Source organism: Cebus imitator, unplaced genomic scaffold (assembly GCF_001604975.1).
Source record: "Cebus imitator isolate Cc_AM_T3 unplaced genomic scaffold, Cebus_imitator-1.0 Scaffold283, whole genome shotgun sequence".
NCBI classification, from domain to species: domain Eukaryota; kingdom Metazoa; phylum Chordata; class Mammalia; order Primates; family Cebidae; genus Cebus; species Cebus imitator.
The window spans coordinates 2891055-2907029 of NW_016107598.1; the positions used below are offsets into that span (position 1 = coordinate 2891055).

Sequence of the window (15975 nt, forward strand, 5' to 3'; positions counted from 1 at the left end):
GACATCCATCCTAATTCAAAGGCTGTGCTTGACCCACAGAGCTTTAATCATCTGCATGCCCTTTTTCTGTGACCTGACAGATTTTGATCTACTTCTTGCCTTCTCTGTCCATATTAATCTCCTTGAAGTTTTCACAAATACAACAAACATGATTCTTCCACAAGAGATTGGCATTTGCTATTTCCTCTGCTGGAAAATTCCTTTCCTCTATTCATTCCCAAAATTAGTTCATATCTCTTCTAAAATGTCACTGTACAAAAGAGGCTTTTCTTGGCTATTCCATTTAAAATGTCATCTATGCCCTAGCCCTACCTTACACTTCTTCAGTACACTTATCGCCTGAGATATTACCTATTAATTTTTTACTTGTTTTTATTTCCAAACAACAATGTAAACTCCCCATGGGCAGGCTTTCACCTGTCATTTTTTTTTTTTTGCAGCATAGTTATATACATTTTGCTAAATTAAAAAAATTGTAAATATTTTAAAATTCATGTACATTTACATTTACACAAACCATACAGTAGTAATTTACAGATATTTTGCTGACTATATACAATAAAAAATTATTCAAGTGGCAGAGAAAATCATTTTTGAGAATTATTTTTATCATGTTTTATGATAATATCCATAAGATTAGCTCCTGTATCCACATCATTCTGTGTCTGTTTATCTATTGTTCCTTTTTCCTCTAGTCATGAATGTATGGGGAATTTAATAACTGTGGGGGAAGAATGGATCCTGTAGGATTTAGTCATTTTGCAATATCCCAGAAGAGTCTTTTTGAATTATTATTGATGAAAGTAATTGCTGTTTCATTTTGACCTAATCTGCCTACTCTTCCAACCTGATGGACATACTCATCCATGCCTGAAGGTGTATCAGAATTGACAACCAGCCGGACACTGATCAAGTCTAGGCCTCGTCCCAAGACTCCTGTGCTCGCTGCACCTTCACAGTCTCCTTCAAGCAGTCCCTTCAATATATTTTCCCTTTATATTTGTGACTTCTCTGAATGTATAGATATGCTTTTCAGCCCTGTGATTTTCTGAATGACTTCACTCAACAGATCTGCTCCTACTTTGCTGCCCACAAATATAACACTGGAAGCTTAAAGAATTTCTTATCATTTAAAATTTCAAATAATTTTTTCTTTTTGGCTGGGTCTTCTACCCACAAAATAATCTTATGCACATTGACACAAGGTAGATTCTTTTCTCCAGTGATAATTCTCACAGGATTATGCAGACACTGGCTTGCTAGTTGTTCTACGCTAGTTGGAATTGTGGCTGAAACCAAAATGGTCTGACAATCATTAGGAACATTTTCCAAAATGTCAAGCACTTGTCGAAAGCCCATCTCTAACATGGTATCAGCTTCATCTACTACCAATCTTTATACCACAGAGTTCTACAGAGCTCTGCTTTATTATACCCAGAAGTCGCTCAGGGATTGCTATGATAACCTTAACGTGTTGTTGCAGACGATAAAGCTGTGGGGGTAAGGGTAAGTCCCCTACGAGAAGCACGGTTTCCAAGTGTGGCAGGCCACTCATCCATTCTTTAGCTTGTCTAACTAACTGAATGGCTAACTCTCTGGCTGGTGTAAGAATGAGTGCAAATGGAGTTTTGCTCTCAAGTAAAGCTTGCATGATAACAGAAAGAGAAAAACAGCTGTTTTTTCCTGCGCCAGTATCTGCGCTGGCCAGAATGTCTCTTCCCAGAAGTCCCACAGGAATCACCTGTATTTGGATAGGCATTGGCATCTCATAGTCGTCTGTCTTATACCTTGCTGTGTCTCCAGCATCTAGAACAGGGCCTGACAGCTAGTGTCACACAAGCATCTGTTGAACGAAAGTCATTGCTGACAAACTGATGGAGGCCAGTAGGTGGTTTGTGTTCTGAGTTCCCGCTACTGTGCAGTGACATGGAAGTTACTTACTGTCTTGTAGAAACTGAGATAAGAAATGTGAGGATCTTGGAAGCTGAGAAAATGTGCGGTACCAAAGGAAGCCAGGAGCCAATCTAATGTTAGAATAAATAGGCTCAATAAGCTAGCTGAGCTTAAGGATTATATGCTTATAAACCATAAAATAATACAGGCCAAATTAGGAATAACTGACTCTAAAGGACATCTGACATAAAGTGGTTCAGTGAGTGCTACTTAAATTGGTAAAAGAAGTGATGAAAGGAATAGCTATATCTGTAATATGAAAAATAGAAATAAAGGACTTTCACATAAGAATACATTTAAAACATACTGCATTTATAAAAAGAATGAACTTCCATTACTCAGAAACAGCACTGCAAACAGCTTAATGGTTTGAAATTGCAGCTATTCAACCAGACATCCATTAGAAAGTCAGGGATCTTGAAACAGAGAAAATACATTAAATCATACTCTTTAATTTATTCTGTTGTGTCTTTTTGGTAATTCACCCAATGCCTGTAAAAACATTCCTATTCTTTCTGGTGCAGAATAGCAATTTATAGATCATCAAAGTTAATTTAATGCAGGGCTCAAAATAATATTTGACACAGAATAGACAAATACTTGTTAAATGGATATCAGAATAAATAAAATTATCATCCAGCATCTGCAATTTAAAGTTTTCTTTTCTTTTTTTTTTAAATTATACTTTAAGTTCTGGGGTACATGTGCAGAATATGCAGCTTTGTTACATAGGTATACATGTGCCATGGTGGTTTGCTGCATCCTTCACCCCATCATCTACATTAGGTATTTCTCCTAATGCTATCCCTCCTCCTCTATCTCCCACCTCATCCTATTCCTCCTATAACCCCTTACCCCCTGACAGGCCCCGGTGTGTGATGTTCCCCTCCCTGTGTCCATGAGCTCTCATTTTCAACACTCACATATAAGTGAGAGAATGTGATGTTTGGTTTTCTGTTCTTGCAACAGTTTGCTGAGAATGATGGTTCCCAGCTTTATCCATGTCCCTGAAAATGACTTGAACTCATCCTTTTTTTTGGCTGCATAGTATTCCATGGTGTGTATGTATCATATTTTCTTTATTCAGTCTATCATTGGTGGGCATTTGGGTTGCTTCCAAGTCTTTTCTATTGTGAGTAGTGCTGCAATAAACATACGTGTGTGTGTGTGTGTCTTTATAATAGAATGATTTATAATCCTTTGGGTATATACTTAGTAATGGAATTGCTGGGTCAAATGGTATTTCTATTTCTAGATCCTTAAGGAATCTCCACACTGTCTTTCACAATGATTGAACTAATTTACACTCCCACCAACAGTGTAAAAGCGTTCCTATTTCTCCACATCCTCTCCAGCATCTGTTGTCTCCTGACTTTTTAACGATCGTCATTCAAACTGGTGTGAGATGGTATCTCAATGTGGTTTTGATTTACAGTTCTTTAATGACCAGTGATGGTGATATTTTTTCATGTTTTTTGGCTGCATAAATGTCTTCTTTTGACAATTGTCTGTTTATAATCTTCACCCACTTTTTGATGGGGTTATTTTTCTTTTCTTGCAAATTTGTTTAAGTTCTTTGTAGATTCTGGATATTAGCCTGTTGTCAGATGAGTAGCTTATAAAAATTTTTTCCCATTCTGTTGGTTCCTGGTTCACTCTAATGACAGTTTCTTTTGCTGTGCCAAAGCTTTTTAGTTTAGTTAGATACCATTTGTCTATTTTGGCTTTTTGGCTTTTGTTGCCACTGCTTTTATTGTTTTAGTCATGAAGTCTTGCCCATACCTATGACCTGAATGGTATTGCCTAGGTTTCTTTCTAGGGTTTTTAGGGTGTTAGATCTTATGTTTAAATCTTAATCCATCTGGAGTTAATTTTTGTGTAACGTGTCAGGAATGGGTCCAGTTTCAGCTTTCTGCACACGGCTAGTCAGTTTTCCCAACACCATTTATTAAATAGGAAATCCTTTCCCCATTGCTCATTTTTGTCAGGTTTGTCAAAGATCAGATGGTTGTAGATGTGTGGTGTTACTTGTAAGGTCTCTGTTCTGTTCCATTGGTCTATAGCTCTGTTTTGATACCAGTATCATGCTATTTTGATCACTGTAGCCTTGTAGTATAGTTTGAAGTCAGGTAGTGTGATGCCTTCAGCTTTTTTTTTTTTCCCCCTTAGGATTATCTTGGCTATGTAGGCTCTTTTTTGACTTCATATGAAGTTTAAGATGCTTTTTTTTTACCCAATTCTGTGAAGAAACTAAATGGTAGATGTATGGGGATAGCATTGAATCTATAAATTACTTTGGGCATTATGGCGATTTTCACAATATTGATTCTTGCTAACCATGAGCATGGAATGTTTTTTCATCTGTTTGCATCCTCTCTTATTTCCTGGAGCAGTGGTTTGTTTTGGCTCTCTTTAAGTCTGTTATTGATGTATAGGAATGCTTGTGATTTCTGCACATTGATTTTGTAACCTGAGACTTTGCTGAAGTTGCTTATCAGTTTCAGGAGATTTTGGGTGGAGACTATGGGGTCTTCTAAATATACAATCATGTCATCTGCAAATAGAGACAATTTGACTTCCTCCTTTCCTAATTGAATACCCTTTATTTCTTTTTCTTGCCTGATTGCCTTGGCCAGAACTTCCAATAGTATGTTGAATAGGAGTGGTGAGAGAGGGCATATTTCTCTTGTGCCTGTTTTCAAAGGGAATGCTTCCAGTTTTTGCCCATTCAGTATGATATTGGCTGTGGGTTTGTCATAAATAGCTCTTATTGTTTTGAGATACATTCCATCAATACCTAGTTTATTGAGAGTTTTTACCATAAAGGGCTGTTGAACTTTGTCAAAGGACTTCTTTGTATCTTTGGTCCTTTTTATCTGATGGATTACATTTATCTTTCTGATATGATGTTGGATTCAGTTAGACAGTACTTTGTTAAGTATTTTTGCATCTATGTCCTTCAGGGATATTGATGTGTTTTTTTTTTTTCTTGTTTGTTTTTGTTGTTGTTGTTATATCCTTTCCTGGCTTTGTGTTAGGATGATTCTGGCTTCCTAGAATGATTTAGGGAAGAGTCCCTTTTTTTTGTCTTATGCAATAGTGTCAATAGAATTGGTACTCACTCTTCTTTGAGTATCTAGTATATTCTGCTGTAAATTCATGACGTCCTGGACTTTTTTTTTTGTTGTTGTTGGAATTTTAAATAACCATCTTGATGCTTGTTATTGGTCTGTTAAGTGTTTCTAATTCTTCCTGATTTAAGCTAGTAGGTTTGTATATTTCCAGGAATTTATCCATCTCCTCCAGGTTTTCTAGTTTATGTTCATGAAGGTGTTCACAGTAGCTTTGAATGCTCTTTTGTATTTCCGTAATGTCAGCTGTAATGTCCCCATTTAATTTCTAATTAAACTTATTTGGATTTTCTCTTTTCTAGGTTAATCTTACTAATGGCCTATCAATTTTATTTATCTTTTCAAATAACTAAATTTTGGTTTCATTTATCTTTTTTTTCCCTTGTCTCAGTGTCATTTAGTTCTTCTCTCATCTTGGTTATTTCTTTTCTTCTGCTGGGGTTGGGTTACATTTGTTTTCAAAATCGCCATACTTCTAGTTCCTTGAAGTATGACCTTAGATTGTCTATTTGTGCTCTTGTACATATTTTAATGTAGGCATTTAGGGCTTTGAACTTTCCTCTTAGCATTACCTTTGCTTTATCCCAGAGATTTTGATAGGTTGCATCCCTACTATCATTCAGTTCAAAACATTTTAAAATTTCATCTTGATTTCATTGTTTACCCAATAATAATTCAGGAGTAGGTTATTTAGTTTCAATGTATTTGCATGGTTTTGGAGGTTCCTTTTGGAGTTAATTTCCAAATTTATTTTGCTTTGATCAGAGAGAGTACTTGATATAATTTCAATTTTCTTAAATTGATTGAGACATGTTTTGTGGCTGATCATATGGTCTATCTTGGAGAATGTTCCATGCACTGATTAATAGAATGTATATTCTGCAGTTGTTGGGTAAAATGTTCTCTATCTTGTAAGTCCATTTTTTCTAGAATATAGGTTAAATCCACTATTTTTTTGTTGACTTTCTGTCTCAGTGACAACCTGAGTAGTGCTGTCAGTGGAGTATTGAAGCCCCCCACTACTATTGCATTGCTCTCAATGTCATTTCTTAGGTCTAATAGCAACTGTTTTCTAAATTTGGGAGCTCTAGTATTAGGTGTATATATATTTAGAATTGTAATACTTTCTTGTGACAACACCTTTTATTGTTATAAAAATAGTCCAAAAGCACTACCAAACAGCAAACTACAATTAAGAAATAGTGATAGGTGTAAATATACTCATTTAAAAACTACAATTAAATCTAAGTGATATACATTTTATATTGGAACACCAAAATGTAGGCATTATTTCACCAGTGATTTTCTGCTTCTCCAAGTCAGGAAGTGTGGGGATTATGTATGACAGGTGGAACAAGCATGGTGGACTAGAAACACAGTAGTGACCTTCTCCTGCTAGTTATTGTCTCACCTTTTAGGAATGGTAGGCCATTTCAGAAGATTGATGGGCCAGAACATGACTATTATTTGGTAAGCAATGTATTCCACATTTAGAAAACACAAAAATCACATTTTTTTCTATACATCTCAGCTTTTGTAGAGAAACATGATATAAAATTTAAGAATTTAGATGATTGGGATATTAGCAAATAGGGTTACTCAATACCAGAAGCTTACTGGAGTTGTTTGAGTTATTGCAAGAATATAGTGAATGAAAACTTTGAAGTCCTGGGTTAGAGGAAAATGAAATAAATTTTAAAAGGAACACATAGAATAAAAGGACATAAAAATAGAAAGGGCCCACAGGTGTCTGTAAGGCCAAAGTATGGATATCTATGATTCAACCCTTGATTCCATTCCAATATATATTTAAGATTATATCTTTCTCCAATGTCATTCATCTCAAATCAAAGACCTAACTTGGGCTGCAGAGCTTTAATTACTTGCATATCCCTTACACTGTGACATAATTTATTTTGATCTATTTGCCTTCTCTGTCCACACTGGTCTTCATGAAGTTGTCCCTAACGAAGCAAACATGTTTGTATCACAATGGATTTGCATTTGCTACTCCTTCTGCTGGAAAATTTATTTCTCCATATCACTCCCATGCTTAGTTGATATCTTTCATAAAATGTCACTATATCAGCTAGTCTCTTGTTGACTATCCTATTTAAAATTGTTTCTATGCCCTAGGCCTTCTTACACTTCCTTAGGACAGTCATCATTGCCTAAGACATGTGCTATTTATTTACTTTTTATCTACATCTCCCAACTACAATGTAAACTCTCTAAAGGCAGAACTTTTGTCTCTCTTTGTTGGCAACATCTAGAAGAGGGCCTGACATCTGGCTTCATTCAATAAATACTTTTTGAATAAAAGCCATTGCTGACAAACTAATGGAGAGTGTTAGATGGCTTACGTGCAGAGTGCGTACAGACTGCTGTAGGGTGACTTGGTGGTTATCTTCTGGTCCAAAGGGACTGAGATTAAAAATGTGAGTATTCTGGAGGCTTAGCAACTGTGCTGCCTCAAAGGAAACCATGGGCGAATCAAATCTTGGCATAAATAGCTGTAATAATTTAGGTGATTTTGAGGACCATATGTTTGTAAGATATGAAACACAACAGACTGAATTATAAATAAAGACCTCTGACATTGTGTGCCTCAGTCTGTGCTAGTCAAACTGGGAAAGAAGATGATGAAAGATATCATCATGCCTATTAATAGAAAAAAAAGAAATAAGGAACACACACATAAGAATATGCTTGAAATTTATTGCTTTTGAGAAGTGATTTCTATTACTCAGAAACAAAACTGAAAACAGCTTAACAGTTTAAATTTCAATTATATCATCAAATGATAACTTAAAAGGCAAGTATCCTGAAACAAAGAGTATACAGTAAATTATAGTCTTTCTTTTCATTTGCATTGCTCTTTGATAATTTTTCAAAAAGTGGTGATAGTGTGGTATGGTATGAAGGATGGGAATATGCATGTAGAAGTTGTATTTGCCAGTCAAACCTGCACAGAAAAAGAAAAGATTATCTGTAAAATTCTTACCCCACTAAATATATTTGTTCTGGCCTGGTACAGAGTGGATATTTATATACAATGTTAGTTTATAAAATGCAGGGCCCAAGATCATATTTGACACAGAGTAGACAATTGAATACTCATTAAATTGGTATTTGAATGAGTGAAAATTATCATTCGGCATCTATAAATTTTAATTTAAATGATTTTTCTATCATTATATTATTTTATTCTTCTACTTAAATATAGCCCATACATTTCATTTATACATATTTCCCCTAAATAATATTTCAATACATCCTTCCTTGATTAAGTATCATCAGCTATTACCTAATGCCTCGGGGATCAAGTTCAGGCTCTTCCCCATATCATTAATGGCATAGAGAATTGAATGGAATGTAATCTCCCAAATGCACTGAAAAATAATTGAAATACTTTGGACTATTTTAACTTTGAATTGTAGAACAATCCTCTTATCTATAACAGTTTGCTCTATTTTGTAGTAAAATATTTAGTCTTTCATTGAATTTAGAACATATAATGTTGTGTAGAGATAGGTAAAACTGACCTTCTAAAAAGAAATTGATAATATTTGTTTTATATTAACAAGCATTATGTTAATAATTTCCATAGTAATTGCTCAGTAGAGTTACTTAGGGTGTAAAATGCAAATTTCTCACAAGTTCCCAGATGGTGCTTATGTAGCTTCTCCAAAGATTGTATTGTGGAAGTGAAAACTTTACACAACACCTAGCTACAGATTTAGTGGCAGGGAAGCCCTACAGTTATAACTATATACCTTTCTGATCAACAGATTGTATGTGATATGTCTTTCAAAAGTGTCACCAATTCTATAAAGCGTATTTAAATGTTAACATAAATACACAATTTGTTGATGAGAAAACTGAGGTTTGGGAGCATTAGGGGTAGTTCAAGGTCATGAAACTAGTAGTTGTCAGGGCCAGGATAGAAACCCCAGGGCTCCCCACCCTATAACCCAGCCTTGTAACCATAGCAGGAAAGAGACTTTATCTCAGAAGGATTTAGATAAATTAATACACTTCAAAGAGCTATGGCAGGATGCTTTCTTATACTGGAGCTGCTGTTGTTTTAATGACTTGTTTTTTTCTTCGTAACTGTCAGCACTGATACTTACAGAAGGTCAAAAATGTCACTAAACCCATCTTACCTCAATAATCATGTCCTGCAGTTACTGATGATATTAAAAGAGATATGGTGGGTATGGGTTTGGTTGTGGTGGATATGGTGGTTGGTATGGTGGTTGGTATGGTGGTTGGTATGGTGGTTGTGGATATGGCTGTAGATAACGGCCATACTCCTGTATACACAAACAAGGAGAGAGCGAAAATTGCAGAAAATTGAGATGATGACAGTACAAGTGTTTAACAATAATTGTTATTAGACAATTAGATTGTTAAAATTTTAGAAACTTACATATTACTTAGATAATTTTTTCCAAACTTTTAATTAGTTTTTTCTTTTTGGTTATAAACAAATTTTAAAAGCAGTTGAAAATGATTATTTACCTTTTTACTGTGTGTTTACAGTTTTGTGGTTTTATTTAACATGCAGGAACACTGATTATAGGCTACCACTCCAAAAAAGTTTTAAATTTTCTTCAAATTACTACCTCCCAGCAACTATTTTGCCCACCAGTGAATATTGTGGGAAGGAGACATTTACTAAATTCAGATAATGTGGTGTTTCTTCAAGTCACTCTTAATGAGCTGTCTCTTACGATTACTACATTCTTTAATACTTCTTCCTTCTGTTAACACAAATAACCATCATCCCTTTTTAAACATCTTTTTATTTGGTGTTACTTTAATCCACATATTCACTATATTAGTAAGGAGACCTTTTACAGCCCTATCTCATTGACATTATATGTCAAAATACTGTGATGTAAAGATACATACATTAAGAAAAATGTTAAATAAATGAAATTTGCTGTCTCATTTAAAATGGCCTGTTTAATTTAATGAGTTTATCACCCTCAAAAAAATCAGAGGTGCAAATTTCCCATTGTTATGTGTAGATATGGGAAATTTGCACCTTTTCATTATCTTGTGTAGTTATCAGCCTTTTTGCTCCATGAGGAATATAGTATAATTAATAGAATTAGAATTTTAGCTATTTTTTAGTTCAGTGTGATTATTTAGGAGATGATACTGGAGGGCTCAAAGAGTAATTAGTTTCACCAGGTTGGCATTATGAGTTTCACTTTAAATGTTTTTGGGACACAATACATTTGTGACTGTTACCTGTGTATCATAAATAAACAAAACAAAGGCCACTTTTGCAACTACTACACATATTTGAGAAATAAGTATTGATTCTTCTAGAAGAATAAGTAATCAGATAATAAAATTTATTTGTACTACACCCATTATCAGAGAATACTTACATAGTATCTTCCGTATCTACGATCACGTTTCTGTGAAAAATGAAGAAAAGCTTAATAATTCAATACAAAGGTAGGGAGGACAAAACTTCAGTTTTCCAGTGAATGAAAATGACTCACCTCTTCAGATGAATCAGCTCCCTTAGAAAACAGTAAATAAGAAAATAGTTAATATCTTAATGTTAATTAAGATGTAATTCCAAATTGGTACAAAAATGAACTCAGCAGCCACAATTGTGAATAAACTAAACAGGATGTGGGCAAATCATCGATAGACACTGAATTAGTTGTTTTTGCTTCATGACATCTTCAAAATGAGTTAACAGTATGCTTTTCTGTAATTAGTGTGCTATAGTCAAGTATAAATTTATTTTGATTTATACCTCTTTTGTGTGTGAAAGGGAGTAAATGGTTATCACTGGTGAATGAAAAGTGAAACTTTGTAGTTTTTCATAAGAATATGTTCTCAGTAGCTCAAAAGTTACTCACATATAACATTTATTTAGTGACAGAGACAAGCATTATGTTTTTCACTGTTTTCCTTATATTTTTATTTTTTAGAGGCCTATCCTTTCATAACAAAGAATGCAGTAAACTGTGATTTTATAATCAAATTAGTTTTTGAGATATCTGTCAGAATTTATCTGATAAGTTGAAGTATTTTTATTCTTTTGTGGTTAATTACCTACTAATGTCATAGCAAGGAAAGAAACAGGAGGTAAAAAGGAAGTAGAGTAGAAGAAAGAGCTCTAGAGAAGTCAAGTGCTTTACTTAGTGATACACAGTAGTAAATGACAATACAGGCTGGGAACTCATGTAATAATCTGAGGTTTTGTTTTATAGTTAAAAATAAACAGCTTTATTTTAAAAAGGATTTGCTAAATAAGTGTGTGCTAGTTTTAAGTTAGTTTTTGCAAAGAATGACTTGAAAATTTCTACTTTGACATCTTTTAACACGTGGATTCCACTCCAGTGCATCTAGTTAATTTGTGAGATTTCTAAATTCATATGTTCTAGAGCATTACATGTTTAAAGATATTTTTACAGCTCTCAGTTCCCCATATTTAAGAAGCTCATTAAAACTTATTTTATTTCATATTAAACTAAATATACTTTAGTATATGAAGGTGAACATGAATATTTATTCTAAACCCTTAATTTATGTAGGTTAATGCAGAGAAAATGTTCATATGGAAACATTAAAACATGTAAAACTGTATTCAAGTAAACACCAGTATATGCCAGAATACAAAGAATAGAATGACTCTTGGGAAAGGTACTGAGAACATATTCTTCAAAATGTCCTGGTATACTTACAATCATGGAAACCATGAAAGCCAAGAGAAAGGCAAAGACAAGAAACTTCATAGTTGGCTGGGTCCTCTGAAAACATAAGTGGAAATTCAGTATCACATTTTTTCTTGTATTCATCCATCAAAATTTCCTTGATTATATGGTGCTCTAAAGCACTGGGAGACATACTCCAGATAGAAAGACAATTAAAACCCACTGCCTGATAGCATGAAACTTGGAGATTTATTGGCAACTTGATAAGTAAAAGTGAATGCTTTGATATGGAAAGGGTAAGGCATTAGGGAAACACACAAATCAACACCTTAAACAGACCAAAGGAATGGGGGTATGAAGGTAAAGAAGAAAGTAATGCTCTAGTTGGATTACATGGAATGATTAAAGTGGTGTTGGGAGATTGCAAAAAATGAAGAAGAGAAAGCATACCACATTGAAAGTGTAAACAGTTCAAAATGTAGGGAGGGCAAAATGAGATGACATGATTACTTAGGTTTTGTGACATTATAGGGGACCTTACATAATGACCTTAGGGATGATATTTAAGGTACAGTGTAAAGAGATGTTTAGACGTTAGAATGACAAGCAACAGGCACAGGCTTTATAATAAGGTCACTGAAAATGAGCCAGGTTTCTGTTTTGACAGTTGCAAAAATGGTGTAATCTTCAGATTAGAACTGTAATGATATTGGGTAGAGAACAATCAAACTGTTAAGAAGTCACAGGGAAAATATTCATACCTTCTTTGAGAAGTTGAATTGATGAAAATGATAGTTTAAATAAACTCATTCAACAAAATTAACCTCATATGAGACTGTGATATGTTATCATAAACATGTATAAGCTAGTTAACCCAGTTCCTTTGCTATTAAACAAAAAAAGTTAAACAGACTATTTATTTGCAAATTATAAACATCTAACTAAAAACATTTTCATTGAAACACATATTTGCCTTAAGACTGACAAATAAATGGCATTTTTATTTGTTTATTGCAAACAATAGAGTAATTCATATAAACGTAATGGCCTTTATTATTCTAATCTCTTTTACCAATAACTTGTGATAAAACATTTCAAGAATATTTTTCACCTAATTATAAAAAATTACTATTATTAATAAATAACCCTAAATATCTAAAACATAAAGCAAAACTCATGATTTATGTCATTTGCTTTGTTACTTATTCATTGATTTGCCTCAGTTATTTAAATTGAAATTTCTGGTATTAGAGTAACCACATTACACATAAAATAATATGTATCTTGGGGTTTTTCTATAACCTGATAGATAAACCTATCCATCAGTAATTTTGTGATACAAAAAGCATGAAAATGTTAGTGTTTTTTGGCTGAGCTCAGTGGCTCATGCTTGTAATCCCAGCACCTTGGGAGGCTGAGGCAGGCAGGTCACCTGAGGTCTGGAGTTTAAGACCAACCTGACAAACATGGTGAAGCCCCATCTCTACTAAAAATACAAAATTATCCAGATGTGGTGGCGCAAGCTTCTAATCCCAGCTATTTCGGAGGCTGAGGCAGGAGAATCCCTTGAACCTGGGAGCCGGAGGTTGCAGTGAGCCGAGATTGTGCCACTGCACTCCAGCCTGTGAAATTCCATCTCAAATAAAAAAAAAAAAAAAAAAAGAAAACATTAGTGTTTAGTGTTTTTTATGCCTGTAAATTGTATTGAAAGTACAGAATCAAAACGTGCTTATAAAAGAGTGGTTTCCTTTTACTAACCGTGATAAACTGAAAGATGGATATGTAGACATAGATATATAAATATATATGTAATGGTTTTTAAAAAATATTTCCCAATGACAAAATAATAAAAATATGAAATAGCAAAATCTTTCTTTTCAGCCATGTCAAAAGTGAATGAAAACAAATAGTATAAATCAGTAAGATAGTAAAGTGTAACTGTTATACAATATTTTTTATTATGCAGAATAACATAACTGTTTAAAATGATGGAAAGCTAAATGAAAAGGTAGTGAGAAATGTTTGCTTGTGGGAATAAAGTAAATTTTTAAAAGCTAAACTTGTGAAACAATATATACATTTGCAAAAAAGAGAACATATGCTATTTTCTTAAAATTTGAATTCAAATTTAAGTTAAAGGTAAAATAATAAGTAGGAGAGTAGATGCCAGTATCTAGACAAGGCAATAAAAAGTTTTTTAGAAGTTCCATGAGGAAAGAAGCTGGAATATGTCTCCATATTTCACATTATTTACTTTGCACAATGATTGCTGATTTCAACTTACAGGAGTTGAGATTCTCAACTCACCTTCTGATCCTAAAAGGGTCATCATTTCTCTCAATGGTTTCTTTATGAGAAATTATCATTACACAAATACACATTTTTATAATTAGTTTTCAAAAGATTTTAGGAAGCCACAGTCTAGACTAAGCTATCATGTTAGTTTATACATGAACATATTACCTTTTATTCAAGATGAGACTCCAGAAGCAGTGAAGTTGAAGCAAAGCCTCAAGAGTGATGTGCTTCCCTAGAGGACTAATGTATTTAAACACACTGAAATGCTCCATTTGTTTTTGTTAAATAATGAAAACTAAAAGCAATGCCCAAAATCTGTCTCTACAAATGATAAAAATAACCTTAACAAAGTGATTTTGCAATAGATGATTGTGAATACAAAGCAACCAGGAAACAACTGGACCCACTGCATGTTAATCCCAGTGCTAGTCTAGGCATGAATGAGTCAGACAACGGAAAAGCATGCTGGAGGAAACCAGACACAGAAGTGATAGCAGTGATAAAGATGTTTCTGTGATACACCATCTGCTCTACTTCCACAGGTATGTGTCCAAGGTGGAACAACTCTAGGGCAAAAAAATACCATGTTATCAAGATTTTACATGTTCTCTAATAAATCATGATAACTGGCACAATAAAATTATAGTCATTATATACATCAAGAGTTTTTCTTCAAATCATTATCTCGTAGTTTTACCATCTTCCATTGACTTTAGAACATTTTAAGTTACAAAATGAATGTAAACATTTGCAAAATTCAGTTATCTTTTGGGCACTACATTATAAAAAATTCTTATATTTATGGTGAAATGACTCTAAATGTTCAGTGACGTATATGTCACATATGACTAAATATATATTTTTGGAAATTCAATTTAATTTCCTAGAGTTTTTAAGGATATATATTTATCCATAGCAGTCATGTGTTGACATGATTACAGTAAAGTGAAAAAAAAAAACAAAACATTTTTTCATTACAGTCCTAAGAAAATTTGTGTAAAAATTACCCTACTCACTACTGGTTGGATAACTCAATGTACTAAGAACTGAATATCAAAAACTTAAGCGTAACAGTGAAGTAAGTTATACAGCCTAGTGCATTGTTCCTCAGAGTGTGCCACATGGAACCATCTCAATCAGCATCAGCTGGAGTCTGTGGAAATGCAAATTCTTAGTACCCCTTTCCAAACTTGCTGAGTCAGAATCTTGGGGTTGCCCCAAGAAGCTTGGATTTTAACATTATCTCCAGGTGATTCTTTGTGTATTGTAAAGTTTGAAATAAATCTGGTCTTGGTGGCTCATGCCTGTAATCCCAGTACTTTGGGAGGCTGAGGCAGGAGGATTGCTTGAGTACAGAATTCAAAAACCGCCTAGGTAACATAGCGAGAACCCCATCTCTACAAAATATAAAAACTAAAGAAAAAGAGAGACAATCACATAATTGTTTCGTAAATGCATTAGTTATCCCTAGGTTTCATTCTGTAAAGAGAACTTTTGGTTTAATATTTTGTATCAGGTTATTTATTTATTAAATTTATTTATTTTATTTTTTATTTTTATTTTTTTTAAAGATGGGGTTCACCATGTTGGTCAGGCTGGTCTTGAACTCCTGTCCTCAGATGATCCACCCACCTTGGCCTCCAAAGTGCTTGGATTACAGGCATGGGCCACCATGCCCGGCCCTGTATCAGAGTTTCTAAGGAAACAATTATTAGGTAAATTTTTGATGCTACATTGAAACAGCTTTACCGTAAATTATGTTTATTCTCTGGGTAATGTATAAAAATTATAAATCATTTCTTAAGGCAAATAAATACTTCAGATCAAATTAGATATATGTTATTATCATTTTCTTGTCATGAGATTTCTTTTTTTTCTTCCTTTTTTTTTTTTTTTTTTTTTTT

General features: G+C 33.8%; 2 long non-coding RNA genes and 1 pseudogene across 2 annotated transcripts; all 3 read right to left on the minus strand.

Annotated features, from left to right (window-relative positions):
* Positions 1-587: 587 nt before the first annotated feature.
* Positions 588-7570, minus strand: LOC108284792 (annotated as a pseudogene).
* Positions 7571-7782: 212 nt separating this feature from the next.
* LOC108284771 lies at positions 7783-9364 on the minus strand. Its single transcript, XR_001817334.1, has 2 exons — positions 9251-9364; positions 7783-8049 (listed from the first exon to the last, which is right to left on the minus strand). It is a non-coding gene; the product is annotated as an uncharacterized LOC108284771 (long non-coding RNA).
* Positions 9365-10606: 1242 nt separating this feature from the next.
* LOC108284772 lies at positions 10607-14321 on the minus strand. Its single transcript, XR_001817335.1, has 3 exons — positions 14237-14321; positions 11804-11869; positions 10607-10627 (listed from the first exon to the last, which is right to left on the minus strand). It is a non-coding gene; the product is annotated as an uncharacterized LOC108284772 (long non-coding RNA).
* Positions 14322-15975: the final 1654 nt, after the last annotated feature.